At 39.7% G+C, this 16,546-nt stretch overlaps 1 pseudogene across 4 annotated transcripts in view; it reads right to left on the bottom strand.

The window, feature by feature from the left end:
• LOC105493324 (coiled-coil domain containing 144A) overlaps positions 1-16,546 on the bottom strand; it is a 136,456-nt pseudogene that overhangs the window by 27,733 nt on the left and 92,177 nt on the right. For all 4 annotated transcript variants that reach the window (XR_011615487.1, XR_011615489.1, XR_011615488.1 and 1 more), the window contains 3 exons: positions 10,082-10,375; positions 9,262-9,482; positions 1,477-1,681 (listed from right to left, as the gene is read on the bottom strand). The product of XR_011615487.1 is annotated as a coiled-coil domain containing 144A, transcript variant X1 (transcript). The remainder of the gene's footprint in view (positions 1-1,476; positions 1,682-9,261; positions 9,483-10,081; positions 10,376-16,546) is intronic.

The raw sequence follows: 16,546 nt of genomic DNA, 5'->3' as shown, positions 1-16,546 counted from the left end.
TGTTAGGACATGAAATAGCCAGGTAAACACAACAAGGTTGAGGCTCATTCCATGTGGGCCTGTGCTTTTCTGTGCATTAAGGAGACCATAAAAACATCAAAACTATAAGCAAATGTGGACCGATTAAAAATTTTAAAAACAACAATATACACAAAGAAAACTATTTATTTTTGTTCAAACAAATGCTTTCTGGATTTTGTAATTTTTTAAGAGATAGAATCTTGCTATGTTGCCCAGTCTGGAGTGCTGCAGTGCTATAGCTACTCACAGGAATAATCATTGCGCACTGCAGCTTTGAACTCCTGAGCTCAAGTGATCTTTCTGCCTCAGCCTCAGGAGTAGCTGGGACTACAGGTATGTGCCACTGTGCCCAGCTTCTGTAATTTTCCCCCAGTTGAAAAATGGACAAATGTTAGACAAATACCTTAATCTGGGTCAAGCATAGCTGAACTACGTTTTTTTTTTTTTTTTTTTTTCCCTTACCGACTCTATAGTTGATATAGCTTGTCATTCTTGGATTCATTTTGAAATCCCCAGAAATAGACTCTTACTCTGAGTGAAACCACATAGTTGAACTAAAAGGTTCCTGTTACATGTCCAGGGGAGATGTCCATGTGCAGCTTTACATGGAATTTGGGGTATTAAGAACAGAATTGATTCTGTTTGGTCACATTTGCTATTGAAGGACTCTAGATATCATTGCCATCTTAGTCACCAATCACTCCAGTTATGGCCAAGTAGAGAGACATAACTTATGTGAGCTTTACTTTAAAAATTCAAATATTTGTTTCATTTAACTATTTCAAAACCACTGTACAACCACATAACAATAGACACATTTTACTAAAATTGGGATTAAAACACTGTAAATGCAATAGCAATTTTTATACAAATTTTTATAACCAGATGTACTCATGTAAGAAAATCACAAAACTTTTAACTTAAAGAACAGATTAATCAAGTGTTGCAGGTTTATATAACATATAAAAGTATTCACCTTGGATCCTTTTAAATAATAAACATCCATGTGTGGTTAGTGTTTGGACACCAATCATTCACATATGATGAGGGGTAGAAAATCTGAGATGATGCAGAAAAACTTTAAAAGTGACCCCACGCACACTAAACCCTTTAAAAGTGAACCCCAGACAAAGTAAAATCAGTTAGTAAGACAAAGCACATCAAAGTATACCTTTGGTTAAAATCTAACTTAATTGCAGTTTTTAAAGAAATTTAAAATGTGTCAGTTTGGTTACGTTTATTGAATAAAGTTAACAAAGGAGTAATCTCTTATGAATGAGAGCTCCAGGGACTTAAAAATAACTGTAAAATTTCTGTCTCCTCTCTTTATTAACACAGATAATTATTACCTTTACTTGACCATACACCAGACAATTAAGTAACTGAGTATTTCACCAAATAACATACAAGAATTAGATCAGACATGTGAACACCAAAGGAAAAAAGATAACTAACCTTCAACAAGTAGCTCTCCATGCTCTCAGGAGCAGACTTCTTTTTTCTTGGAATATGTTTTCTGTTGAGATCTTCACTATCATTAAGATTTCCAGCACAAGGTGGCTCTAGGATGGGCCTTGTACTACAAGCAGCGAATGGAGATCTGGTCAGCTCTTTCTTCACAGTAAGTTGTGCACTGACCTCTGCTATCTTCTCATTAGTTCTATGAAGATTGCAAAAGACAAACGCTTAGTATTTCCTTTTTTCCTAAATGATTCCTAAATGACTTCAATTGTTCTAAAAGTTGCCATAAGAGTAAATAGAATATACCATAAGCCGTGTTTTAACTCTGAAAATGTGTTAGAGCATGCCTACTGTATCCAATTATAGTTTTAACATTGTTCTAAAGAAGTACATATGTTTCTAGGGGGATTTCTAACAAACAAGTAGTTCAAACGAGGGAGGGGACAGAAAAGACTATCAATGATGTATCGCTTCACAGTTAACACTTGTTGCCTGTCTGGAATGACTCTACTTACAAGATTCTTAAGATGCCATTAGAATTACATGTATTCCAAGGGTAACTATGTGAAATGATGAAGATATTAATTAGCTTGACAAAATAACCATTTCATTGCATATAAATATATCAAAACATCACATTGTACTCCTTAAATATATACAATTAAAAAACTAAAAGTAGGGCGGAGCAAGATGGCCGAATAGGAACAGCTCCAGTCTCCAACTCCCAGCGCGAGCGACACAGAAGACCGGTGATTTCTGCATTTTCAACTGAGGTACTGGGTTCATCTCACTGGGGAGTGCCGGACGATCGGTGCTGGTCAGCTGCTGCAGCCCGACCAGCGAGAGCTGAAGCGGGGCGAGGCATTGCCTCACCTGGGAAGCGCAAGGGGGAAGGGAATCCCTTTTCCTAGCCAGGGGAACTGAGACACACAACACCTGGAAAATCGGGTAACTCCCACCCCAATACTGCGCTTTAAGCAAACAGGCACACCAGGAGATCATATCCCACACCTGGCCGGGAGGGTCCCACACCCACGGAGCCTCCCTCATTGCTAGCACAGCAGTCTGTGATCTACCGGCAAGGCAGCAGCGAGGCTGGGGGAGGGGCGCCCGCCATTGCTGAGGCTTAAGTAGGTAAACAAAGCTGCTGGGAAGCTCGAACTGGGTGGAGCTCACAGCAGCTCAAGGAAACCTGCCTGTCTCTGTAGACTCCACCTCTGGGGACAGGGCAATAACAAACACAGCCGAAACCTCTGCAGATGCAAACGACTCTGTCTGACAGCTTTGAAGAGAGCAGTGGATCTCCCAACACAGAGGTTGAGATCTGAGAAGGGACAGACTCCCTGCTCAAGTGGGTCCCTGACCCCTGAGTAGCTTAACTGGGAGACATCCCCCACTAGGGGCAGTCTGACACCCCACACCTCACAGGGTGGAGTACACCCCTGAGAGGAAGCTTCCAAAGCAAGAATCAGACAGGTACACTCGCTGTTCAGAAATATTCTATCTTCTGCAGCCTCTGCTGCTGATACCCAGGCAAACAGGGTCTGGAGTGGACCTCAAGCAATCTCCAACAGACCTACAGCTGAGGGTCCTGACTGTTAGAAGGAAAACTATCAAACAGGAAGGACACCTACACCAAAACCCCATCAGTACATCACCATCATCAAAGACCAGAGGCAGATAAAACCAAAAAGATGGGGAAAAAGCAGGGCAGAAAAGCTGGAAATTCAAAAAATAAGAGCGCATCTCCCCTGGCAAAGGAGCGCGCTTATCGCCAGCAACGGATCAAAGCTGGACGGAGAATGACTTTGACGAGATGAGAGAAGAAGGCTTCAGTCCATCAAATTTCTCAGAGCTAAAAGAGGAATTATGTACCCAGCGCAAAGAAACTAAAAATCTTGAAAAAAAAGTGGAAGAATTGATGGCTAGAGTAATTAATGCAGAGAAGGTCATAAACGAAATGAAAGAGATGAAAACCATGACACGAGAAATACGTGACAAATGCACAAGCTTCAGTAACCGACTCGATCAACTGGAAGAAAGAGTATCTGCGATTGAGGATCAAATGAATGAAATGAAGCGAGAAGAGAAACCAAAAGAAAAAAGAAGAAAAAGAAATGAACAAAGCCTGCAAGAAGTATGGGATTATGTAAAAAGACCAAATCTACGTCTGATTGGGGTGCCTGAAAGTGAGGGGGAAAATGGAACCAAGTTGGAAAACACTCTTCAGGATATCATCCAGGAGAACTTCCCCAACCTAGTAGGGCAGGCCAACATTCAAATCCAGGAAATACAGAGAACGCCACAAAGATACTCCTCGAGAAGAGCAACTCCAAGACACATAATTGCCAGATTCACCAAAGTTGAAATGAAGGAAAAAATCTTAAGGGCAGCCAGAGAGAAAGGTCGGGTTACCCACAAAGGGAAGCCCATCAGACTAACAGCAGATCTCTCGGCAGAAACTCTCCAAGCCAGAAGAGAGTGGGGGCCAATATTCAACATTCTTAAAGAAAAGAATTTTAAACCCAGAATTTCATATCCAGCCAAACTAAGTTTCATAAGTGAAGGAGAAATAAAATCCTTTACAGATAAGCAAATGCTTAGAGATTTTGTCACCACTAGGCCTGCCTTACAAGAGACCCTGAAGGAAGCACTAAACATGGAAAGGAACAACAGGTACCAGCCATTGCAAAAACATGCCAAAATGTAAAGACCATCGAGGCTAGGAAGAAACTGCATCAACTAACGAGCAAAATAACCAGTTAATATCATAATGGCAGGATCAAGTTCACACATAACAATCTTAACCTTAAATGTAAATGGACTAAATGCTCCAATTAAAAGACACAGACTGGCAAACTGGATAAAGAGTCAAGACCCATCAGTCTGCTGTATTCAGGAGACCCATCTCACACGCAGAGACATACATAGGCTCAAAATAAAGGGATGGAGGAAGATTTACCAAGCAAACGGAGAACAAAAAAAAGCGGGGGTTGCAATACTAGTCTCTGATAAAACAGACTTTAAACCATCAAAGATCAAAAGAGACAAAGAAGGCCATTACATAATGGTAAAGGGATCAATTCAACAGGAAGAGCTAACTATCCTAAATATATATGCACCCAATACAGGAGCACCCAGATTCATAAAGCAAGTCCTTAGAGACTTACAAAGAGACTTAGACTCCCATACAATAATAATGGGAGACTTCAACACTCCACTGTCAACATTAGACAGATCAACGAGACAGAAAGTTAACAAGGATATCCAGGAATTGAACTCATCTCTGCAGCAAGCAGACCTAATAGACATCTATAGAACTCTCCACCCCAAATCAACAGAATATACATTCTTCTCAGCACCACATCGTACTTACTCCAAAATCGACCACGTAATTGGAAGTAAAGCACTCCTCAGCAAATGTACAAGAACAGAAATTATAACAAACTGTCTCTCAGACCACAGTGCAATCAAACTAGAACTCAGGACTAAGAAACTCAATCAAAACCGCTCAACTACATGGAAACTGAACAACCTGCTCCTGAATGACTACTGGGTACATAACGAAATGAAGGCAGAAATAAAGATGTTCTTTGAAACCAATGAGAACAAAGATACAACATACCAGAATCTCTGGGACACATTTAAAGCAGTGTGTAGAGGGAAATTTATAGCACTAAATGCCCACAAGAGAAAGCAGGAAAGATCTAAAATTGACACTCTAACATCACAATTAAAAGAACTAGAGAAGCAAGAGCAAACACATTCGAAAGCTAGCAGAAGGCTAGAAATAACTAAGATCAGAGCAGAACTGAAGGAGATAGAGACACAAAAAACTCTCCAAAAAATCAATGAATCCAGGAGTTGGTTTTTTGAAAAGATCAACAAAATTGACAGACCACTAGCAAGACTAATAAAGAAGAAAAGAGAGAAGAATCAAATCGACGCAATTAAAAATGATAAAGGGGATATCACCACCGACCCCACAGAAATACAAACTACCATCAGAGAATACTATAAACAGCTCTACGCAAATAAACTGGAAAATCTAGAAGAAATGGATAATTTCCTGGACACTTTCACTCTTCCAAGACTAAACCAGGAAGAAGTTGAATCCCTGAATAGACCAATAGCAGGCTCTGAAATTGAGGCAATAATTAATAGCCTACCAACCAAAAAAAGTCCAGGACCAGATGGATTCACAGCTGAATTCTACCAGAGGTACAAGGAGGAGTTGGTACCATTCCTTCTGAAACTATTCCAATCAATAGAAAAAGAGGGAATCCTCCCTAACTCATTTTATGAGGCCAACATCATCCTGATACCACAGCCTGGCAGAGACACAACAAAAAAAGAGAATTTTAGACCAATATCCCTGATGAACATCGATGTAAAAATCCTCAATAAAATACTGGCAAACTGGATTCAGCAACACATCAAAAAGCTTATCCACCATGATCAAGTGGGCTTCATCCCTGGGATGCAAGGCTGGTTCAACATTCGCAAATCAATAAACATAATCCAGCATATAAACAGAACCAAAGACAAGAACCACATGATTATCTCAATAGATGCAGAAAAGGCTTTTGACAAAATTCAACAGCCCTTCATGCTAAAAACGCTCAATAAATTCGGTATTGATGGAACGTACCTCAAAATAATAACAGCTATTTATGACAAACCCACAGCCAATATCATACTGAATGGGCAAAAACTGGAAAAATTCCCTTTGAAAACTGGCACAAGACAGGGATGCCCTCTCTCACCACTCCTATTCAACATAGTGTTGGAAGTTCTGGCTAGGGCAATTAGGCAAGAGAAAGAAATCAAGGGTATTCAGTTAGGAAAAGAAGAAGTCAAACTTTCCCTGTTTCCAGATGACATGATTGTATATTTAGAAAACCCCATTGTCTCAGCCCAAAATCTCCTTAAGCTGATAAGCAACTTCAGCAAAGTCTCAGGATACAAAATTAATGTGCAAAAATCACAAGCATTCTTATACACCAGTAACAGACAAACAGAGAGCCAAATCAGGAATGAACTTCTATTCACAATTGCTTCAAAGAGAATAAAATACCTAGGAATCCAACTTACAAGGGATGTAAAGGACCTCTTCAAGGAGAACTACAAACCACTGCTCAGTGAAATAAAAGAGGACACAAACAAATGGAAGAACATACCATGCTCATGGATAGGAAGAATCAATATCGTGAAAATGGCCATACTGCCCAAGGTAATTTATAGATTCAATGCCATCCCCATGAAGCTACCAATGAGTTTCTTCACAGAATTGGAAAAAACTGCTTTAAAGTTCATATGGAACCAAAAAAGAGCCCGCATCTCCAAGACAATCCTAAGTCAAAAGAACAAAGCTGGAGGCATCACGCTACCTGACTTCAAACTATACTACAAGGCTACAGTAACCAAAACAGCATGGTACTGGTACCAAAACAGAGATATAGACCAATGGAACAGAACAGAGTCCTCAGAAATAATACCACACATCTACAGCCATCTGATCTTTGACAAACCTGAGAGAAACAAGAAATGGGGAAAGGATTCCCTATTTAATAAATGGTGCTGGGAAAATTGGCTAGCCATAAGTAGAAAGCTGAAACTGGATCCCTTCCTTACTCCTTATACGAAAATTAATTCAAGATGGATTAGAGACTTAAATGTTAGACCTAATACCATAAAAATCCTAGAGGAAAACCTAGGTAGTACCATTCAGGACATAGGCATGGGCAAAGACTTCATGTCTAAAACACCAAAAGCAACGGCAGCAAAAGCCAAAATTGACAAATGGGATCTCATTAAACTAAAGAGCTTCTGCACAGCAAAAGAAACTACCATCAGAGTGAACAGGCAACCTACAGAATGGGAGAAAATTTTTGCAATCTACTCATCTGACAAAGGGCTAATATCCAGAATCTACAAAGAACTCAAACAAATTTACAAGAAAAAAACAAACAACCCCATCAAAAAGTGGGCAAAGGATATGAACAGACATTTCTCAAAAGAAGACATGCATACAGCCAACAGACACATGAAAAAATGCTCATCATCACTGGCCATCAGAGAAATGCAAATCAAAACCACAATGAGATACCATCTCACACCAGTTAGAATGGCGATCGTTAAAAAGTCAGGAAACAACAGGTGCTGGAGAGGATGTGGAGAAATAGGAACACTTTTACACTGTTGGTGGGATTGTAAACTAGTTCAACCATTATGGAAAACAGTATGGCGATTCCTCAAGGATCTAGAACTAGATGTACCATATGACCCAGCCATCCCATTACTGGGTATATACCCAAAGGATTATAAATTATGCTGCTATAAAGACACATGCACTCGTATGTTTATTGCAGCACTATTCACAATAGCAAAGACTTGGAATCAACCCAAATGTCCATCAGTGACAGATTGGATTAAGAAAATGTGGCACATATACACCATGGAATACTATGCAGCCATCAAAAAGGATGAGTTTGTGTCCTTTGTAGGGACATGGATGCAGCTGGAAACCATCATTCTTAGCAATCTATCACAAGAACAGAAAACCAAACACTGCATGTTCTCACTCATAGGTGGGAACTGAACAATGAGATCACTTGGACTCAGGAAGGGGAACATCACACACAGGGGCCTGTCATGGGGAGGGGGGAGGGGGGAGGGACTGCATTGGGAGTTATACCTGATGTAAATGACGAGTTGATGGGTGCAGCACACCAACATGGCACAAGTATACATATGTAACAAACCTGCACGTTATGCACATGTACCCTACAACTTAAAGTATAATAATAATAAATAAATTAAAAAAAAAAAACTAAAAGTAAAAATACAAGCTAGAAATACTTGTATTTAGTAAAACAGAGATTTTCTAAAAAACTATCTCTCAAAGACATTTTCAAACAATTGTTTTCACCGCCCTTGTACTTTTCACCCATTATCTGGAAAAAAATTGAGCATTTGTCACTGAGGAATCATTCAGGGCGACTTTTCCTAGGGGAGAATAAGACTGCTGAAATCAAAGAGAACTAAGGCAGCATCGAGGACAATCAGCTCCTAACACTGTGGCCCATGCACCAGAGGTGGGGCCTGCCTTTTCTGTCTTCCACATACCCGCTCAGGCTGACCAAGGTGTTATTTTTGATCACTTAGTAAGTTGTACTTCCCTTCAACTCTATGTTAATCATTCTCTACTTCACAGGTGTGCCTTTATGTGGAGTGGAAAACGACACAGAACACTTCTTCTCAAGGCACCCTCTAATGATCACAACCAAGCAAAGTGAATTTACTGAGTGCCAGAATGTGCCCAGAGTAGTCGTACTTGACCCTTTCGGTTTTCAGCTGTCATCTTCCAAAAATTAAATTCATTAATATTTCAAATAAAGGGAATACGGACAAGCAAGTTTTATAATGGCATCACTGTCTAAATTATGAAGCTTCACAAATACTTAGCTGAAACCCTAATAGATCAGGTTAACTATATAAGAATATTAAGGGGTGGGGGGAAGTCACGTAAAACCAAAAGCTGGAGAGACATGAACTGTCCTGGACTAAGATGTTAAAGGTTATGTTCATTTACTATTTTCAATTTTACTTAAAGGTTAAGCTTATTTACTATTTATAATTTACAATTTTCCAAAATTGTATAATCTAGTAAGCTTTCACTTCCCACAAATCTCCTGAATCTGTTTCACTAAAAGTTATGCTTTTGAAGGCAAATTAATGAGCTTAACTTATTTTCTATGATTCTGTGTACTGACTTACCTATTCAGTTCATTTGACAAGGATTCTCTAACTTTTACTTCTTCTAGGTAGAGTTCCTTATATCTTTCCAATTCGGTTTTATTAAAGTCGGCTGATGAAGTGTTTATTCTGGAGATTTCAGATTCCAGATTTTTGATTGTGAGTTCCATCTGAGTTTTTACTGAAGTAGTATTATCCTCCCTTAACTGTGCTAACTGTTCTTGAGATACTGCTGCTTGTTTCTAAAATAAATTAAAAGGGAACATTTTAAAAGTAATTATAACCTGAATAATTACTGTATATTTGTTTCCTTTTGTTCGGAGTCAGTGATTCTGAGAACAATTTTAAGTATGTGATTCAGAGAACAATTTTAAGAACAATGTGAAGAAAGAAAGAAGTTCAAGCTTAACATATTATCAGTACCAACTGCATTAATAATTGAATCTGAATTGTAGAACAATTCTGCAAAGAATGACAGAATCAAGTTTACATTTTAAAAGTGGAACAATGTAACTTAAAAGCAGTTCAACAGTATGGTATAATTTCTAAATCACAATTTTTTTTTTTTTACTTTTTCTATTAGTCTTGTATTATGCCAACTGGCTTTAGTAATCAAATGATTCTCTAGTGATTATTATTATTATGGAAGATCAATTTAGTTATAAGAATAAGAATGAAGGAAACGAAAATATTTAAATGGAGAAACAAATACCACCTTCCTTCTAGAAGTCTACCAAAGAAATTGCTGTCAGGAAAGTAGAGAAAACACGTATGATGTATATATCCAAAATAAAATTTGCAGTGAAATGAATGAAAGCACATTACAGATAAATAAACCAACCTGCAAGGTGAGAATGGCTTCGTTTAATTTTTCTGCTATCTCTTTCTTTGCTTTTTCTTCAATCAACAGTTTATGCTGTTCAGCTTCAACACATTCTAACATATTTCTCTCCATATAACTTTTGAGGTTTACTACTTCTCGTTTCAGCTGCTTCTTATTCTTCTGTAGTGTTTCACATTGCTTTCGTATTGCTTTCATAGAGAATAATGTCTGTTGAAGTTGAAGAACTTCATTCTCTGCATCCAGATGTAGACATCGTAAAGGTGCAGTTTCCTGTGCTTCTATAAGGTCAACCTGCATGAGTAAAACAATATAGTTTTGTAATGAAGAAGGTAGACTGAGAATGGTCTAACATAAAACTAATAATGTTTTAAATAAATTCAGTTGCAATAAAATGTTACCTATACTGTTATAGATTCATAAAATACAGACCCTTGGATTACTCAGAAAATTAAAAACAAAGTTAAAATCACCAGAATTCACAAAAATTTGTCCTTTACTTTCATCATCTTTGCCACACAACATTTGGACTTGATCTTAGACTTCTGCTTTCCTATAATTGTTTCATGGCTGTCCTCCTTAAAATGGCTCTAAGTCACCCCGTTAGCACAAAGTCTCTTATTGCTGTAACCCACTATCATTCTCCATAATTTGTAATGAAGTTTTAAGGGCATCATATTGAATTATTTGGGCCTGAGTCAATAAATGGCTCCCATAATAAGACTCTGAAAATAAGACTCTAATGAATAAATCTTGAAAAAAAATGGATTCCAATACCATAAGCCTTTTGCTGAACTGCAAATGTCTTATGCTAATTTGAGTTACATTTCAAAGAGTAATGATACTTGGAATTAAGAAGCAATCACATCTCCTAGTATAAAAGTTCAATGGCATGATCCATACCATTTTTCTGAAGAAAAATGGCTTAATTCAGTAGTATAGTCTTGTAATTCATTGTTACTTTACACAAAATAAGGGAGCACATTAAACAATGACAACAAAAAATTGCACTGAAATTTCAGTGGTGCTGAGTTGGACAGAACTGCTTTCCTTTAGAGGAAATAATTATGATTGTTTTTTATTTTATAAAGGTAAATGAAGCAGTGGTTTTAAAACATCTACAAATTGCTTGCCACTTCTCCCATGATATTCCCTCTCCTGAATACAAGCTGGCATTGACAACCGGCTTCTTGTGAACATAATGTGGCAGAACTGCTGGGTGACTTCTAAGGTGGGGTTACAAAAAGTCATACAGCTTCTACTTGACTCTTTCTCTCTAGGGACACTTGTCCTTAAAATGCAGCCAACATGCTGTGAGAAAGCCCAAACCACACCGTGAATCCTCATGTAGGTAGGTGTTCGAGCTGACTTCTCTAACTAACGTCCCAGCCAAAAGCCAGCTTCAAATGCTGCACAGGTGAATGAACAAGGCTTTAGACGATTCTAGTTCTCAGCTTTAAGTTGCCTCAGCTGATGCCAAGTAAAGAAAAAGTGAGCTGGCCCCACTGAGCCTTGCCTAAAACTGCAGATTGTGAACAAAATAGATGTTGTTTTGAAACACTGCATTTTGTTATATACCAAAAAATAACTAATACAGATATTGACACTACATATGGAATGCATAACAAAACAACAAAAACTACTAAAACATGTTGGATTATCATTGGACCAGGAGTTAAGTGGAAGATGAAAGGACCTACAGAAGAATAAGCATGAAAACAAGAAGAGTCTTAAAGAGACTGTTTGTGGAAGCCCAATGGTCCTCGAAGAAGATGGTAGGAAGGGTTTCACGGATAGTGAAGAAAATGATACTGGAACCTGAAGGAAATTGCACTGTTACTACACAGCTGCTGAAAGTAAAACCAATGCAAGAGATAAGCTAAAGAAAGACGACTACATATAAAGGAACCAGGACTTTCTGGGTTCAAGTATCTGTTTCCTTTTTATAGCCTCTCCACATGTCAGATTCCCAAATATAGACAGTCCTTGACTTAGCATGGTTCGACTCACCATTTTCTGACTTTTTATAATAGTGTGAACATGATATGTGTTGAGTAACAAAATGGTATGTGTAAGCCTCTTGGCTTACAGGGGTGGTTACATCAGGATAAAGTCACTGTAAATGGAAATTATTATAAATGGAAAACCCACCCACAACTTCTGATATTTGCAATTTATGATGGCCTATAAATTGAAAATATCAGTCATAACAAATGCAAACATCATCCAGACATAACCCCATCCTAACTTGAGGGGCACCTGTATTGCTGAGATAAATGGCCTCTGGGATAAGATCAAATCCAGGGTGCTGCCAGGAGAACACAGTCTGAAGGTGAAGCCAAGATTGTCAGTGTAAGACCCTTTCTTAAGACCTCAGAAAGATTTAAGGTGGTGCCTCATATTCCTTTAAAGATCTTAAGGGTATATGCATCTTTTTTATTTATTTATTTATTTATTTATTTATTTATTTATTATTATTATACTTTAAGTTCTAGGGTACATGTGCATAACGTGCAGGTTTGTTACATATGTATACTTGTGCCATGTTGGTGTGCTGCACCCATCAACTCGTCAGCACCCATCAACTCGTCATTTACATCAGGTATAACTCCCAATGCAATCCCTCCCCCCTACCCCCTTCCCATGATAGGCCCCGGTGTGTGATGTTCCCCTTCCCGAGTCCAGGTGATCTCATTGTTCAGTTCCCACCTATGAGTGAGAACACGCGGTGTTTGGTTTTCTGTTCTTGTGATAGTTTGCTAAGAATGATGGTTTCCAGCTGCATCCATGTCCCTACAAAGGACACAAACTCATCCTTTTTGATGGCTGCATAGTATTCCATGGTGTATATGTGCCACATTTTCTTAATCCAATCTGTCACTGATGGACATTTGGGTTGATTCCAAGTCTTTGCTATTGTGAATAGTGCCGCAATAAACATATGTGTGCATGTGTCTTTATAGCAGCATAATTTATAATCCTTTGGGTATATACCCAGTAATGGGATGGCTGGGTCATATGGTACATCTAGTTCTAGATCCTTGAGGAATCGCCATACTGTTTTCCATAACGGTTGAACTAGTTTACAATCCCACCAACAGTGTAAAAGTGTTCCTATTTCTCCACATCCTCTCCAGCACCTGTTGTTTCCTGACTTTTTAACGATCGCCATTCTAACTGGTGTGAGATGGTATCTCATTGTGGTTTTGATTTGCATTTCTCTGATGGCCAGTGATGATGAGCATTTTTTCATGTGTCTGTTGGCTGTATGCATGTCTTCTTTTGAGAAATGTCTGTTCATATCCTTTGCCCACTTTTTGATGGGGTTGTTTGTTTTTTTCTTGTAAATTTGTTTGAGTTCTTTGTAGGTTCTGGATATTAGCCCTTTGTCAGATGAGTAGATTGCAAAAATTTTCTCCCATTCTGTAGGTTGCCTGTTCACTCTGATGGTAGTTTCTTTTGCTGTGCAGAAGCTCTTTAGTTTAATGAGATCCCATTTGTCAATTTTGGCTTTTGCTGCCGTTGCTTTTGGTGTTTTAGACATGAAGTCTTTGCCCATGCCTATGTCCTGAATGGTACTACCTAGGTTTTCCTCTAGGATTTTTATGGTATTAGGTCTAACATTTAAGTCTCTAATCCATCTTGAATTAATTTTCGTATAAGGAGTAAGGAAAGGATCCAGTTTCAGCTTTCTACTTATGGTTAGCCAGTTTTCCCAGCACCATTTATTAAATAGGGAATCCTTTCCCCATTTCTTGTTTCTCTCAGGTTTGTCAAAGATCAGATGGCTGTAGATGTGTGGTATTATTTCTGAGGACTCTGTTCTGTTCCATTGGTCTATATCTCTGTTTTGGTACCAGTACCATGCTGTTTTGGTTACTGTAGCCTTGTAGTATAGTTTGAAGTCAGGTAGCGTGATGCCTCCAGCTTTGTTCTTTTGACTTAGGATTGTCTTGGAGATGCGGGCTCTTTTTTGGTTCCATATGAACTTTAAAGCAGTTTTTTCCAATTCTGTGAAGAAATTCATTGGTAGCTTGATGGGGGGTATATGCATCTTAAGGCACTGTCCTACTACAGCTTCACAGGAAGCACAAGGTGAAGTGCTTATCTCAAAGAGATCTGGACAAGAGGTTTTTCCATGACAAGAACCCAAGTAAAATTCACAAGAGACTCTAAGTATTTAAGAGAATCGTAGTAACAATAACACTGCTTGCTAGCTTGTATTAAAAGACACCAAGACAGTAAAAATGAAGAGGCCTTAGGACCTAAGAAGTTCTATAGGGAGAAAGCTGGCTGAGGAAACTACTTAGCTGAAAACACAGGTCATTGCTTATGAAAAGGATACTAAAAGGATACAACAAAGAACCAAGAAGGCAGCACAAACAACCACAGAGGATGGTTCCCACGAAGTCCAAATCAAAGAAGTGGAAGTACACATCAGGCTGTATTTCAGAACTGCTATGGTCTAGTATTTCGTTTGTGACTCCCATTTTCTCTCTGTTCAATAGGAGGGTCTCTAGCAGTTTAGGAGAATGCTGGGTGGGTGAGTTGTAGATAACTTGTCCCTTTAGTTAAGTCTTTGTGTTGACAAGATATGCACTCAAGGGGTTATACCACAGAAACCACAACCCAGGGTGAATCCCTACTGGACGTGATAAAGATGGTAGGATCTTGCACTTCAAGCCTGAGCTTGCTGCCATATTAAATGAAACGTGTATATGTGTGGTGGGGAGTTAGGATCTTGCACTTTAAGCCTGAGCCTGCCATACAAAATGAAACCTGTGCATAGGGTGGGAGGTAATAATTACAAATGAGTGTGTTTTTCAAGTGGTAGAAATTTTTAGAATTGTAGTTATAGGGCTAATTGTGCAGGTTTAAAAACATGTCTATACATTCCTTAATATGCACAGCATAGACAAAGATATCATCGAGATGGCTGACTGGGAATATCCAGCACTCATCTCTTTGAAAAAGAAAAACCAAACCAGCAAGTAGGTAACCACACCTTGAGGAAAGCATCAAAGACAGCATACTGGAATTCAGCAGGAAATTGATAGGGATCCTCTGATGACAGAAGGAAAGGGAACTGAGGTAGCCAGTCCAGCCAGGATCATCTCAAAGCCAGGACAGATTCCCCCAAATCCCTAGCCCCACAGCCCCCTATACCTGTGGTAATAGGTGGTCACCTAATAGCCCACCAGGGAAACTGTTCTAGGTCAAAGGGATCCTAAGTGTGTGCTCTCCAGAGCCTGGGAGCCACTGACTGATACCACTGCCACCAACAGCAGCCCTGTCCCCTTCAGTGGCAGTACTATGCATACCTGTGCATACGTTTAGGAGGCCGGAGAACTGGCCCACTCAAGTGTACCATGAAGGAGCCTGAGAACAAGCCTGCCAAACCCACCAGGGGCAGTGCCCATGTGAGCCATATGAGAGCCTGAAGACAAGGCTACTTTGCTTGTTTCTGCTGTTGTTGCTTCAGTGCTCACATACACTGTCCAGGGCCCTGAGGAGCAGCCCACCCCAACCAGGTCTGTGTGCATTTACCCAGGCGCCATCTACCACTAACACCAAGGACAGTCCTACTGCCCCACCGGCACCTGCACAAGGCATCCAGGAGCATAAAGACAGGGCTGCCTCAGCAGCCACTGACAAAGTCTCTTGCACATGCCTTCAGTGAACCTGTGGACAAACCTGCTCCACACACTGCCATAGGTACCCACCCAAATATTCCTCACAGGCGCCTAGAGAAATGCCCATGCAGCCTGCTTTCACCACTACCAGTGCCCATGCATGCTACCAAGGGATCCGAGGTCCGACCCCCAGCTGCTACTGTCATCTCCAGTGCCACAAGTGTCACCAAGGTCCTTTGGGCTGGCCTGCTACTGCCACCTCTGATCCCAGCACACACCACCTGGAAGCCCAAGGGCCAGCCCACTCAGGTACCCTACTGCCACCAAAAACTGGCAAGCCTGTCCTGGTGCTGCCAGTCTAGTACTTGTATATGCCATCAATGTGCCTGAGGACTGGCCTGCTGTCCTCCCCATCACCATCAAGGCCTCACCACAACATCCCCCACTACTAACAATTACACCGTAAGCCACTGAGGAACTTACCTGACACTGATGTTGATTACAGCAGAAGAAAACATAAGTATATGGAGACTACACCAATGCACCTCCCCCATCATCAATGCCAAAGCACCATATTCAACCAACAACATAGATACATCTACAGAAAAAAGTCGACACCTAAAACTACACGAAGTGACTGTTACACCAGCTGCACAGCTATCAACATAAAGGACATAAGAAGTATGAAAAATCAAAGAAACATGACACTTCCAAAGGAATACAGTAATTCTCCAGTAACAAATCCCAAAGAAAACAAAACCTATAAAATTCAAAATAATGATCTTAAGGAAACATAGTGAGATATACAATAATGCAAAGGAATCAGGAAAGA

The sequence above is a fragment of the Macaca nemestrina genome, chromosome 17, assembly GCF_043159975.1.
Source record: "Macaca nemestrina isolate mMacNem1 chromosome 17, mMacNem.hap1, whole genome shotgun sequence".
Classification (NCBI taxonomy): domain Eukaryota; kingdom Metazoa; phylum Chordata; class Mammalia; order Primates; family Cercopithecidae; genus Macaca; species Macaca nemestrina.
Note: the sequence above shows the minus strand (reverse complement) of the source record. Positions and strands in the feature narration are given on the sequence as shown.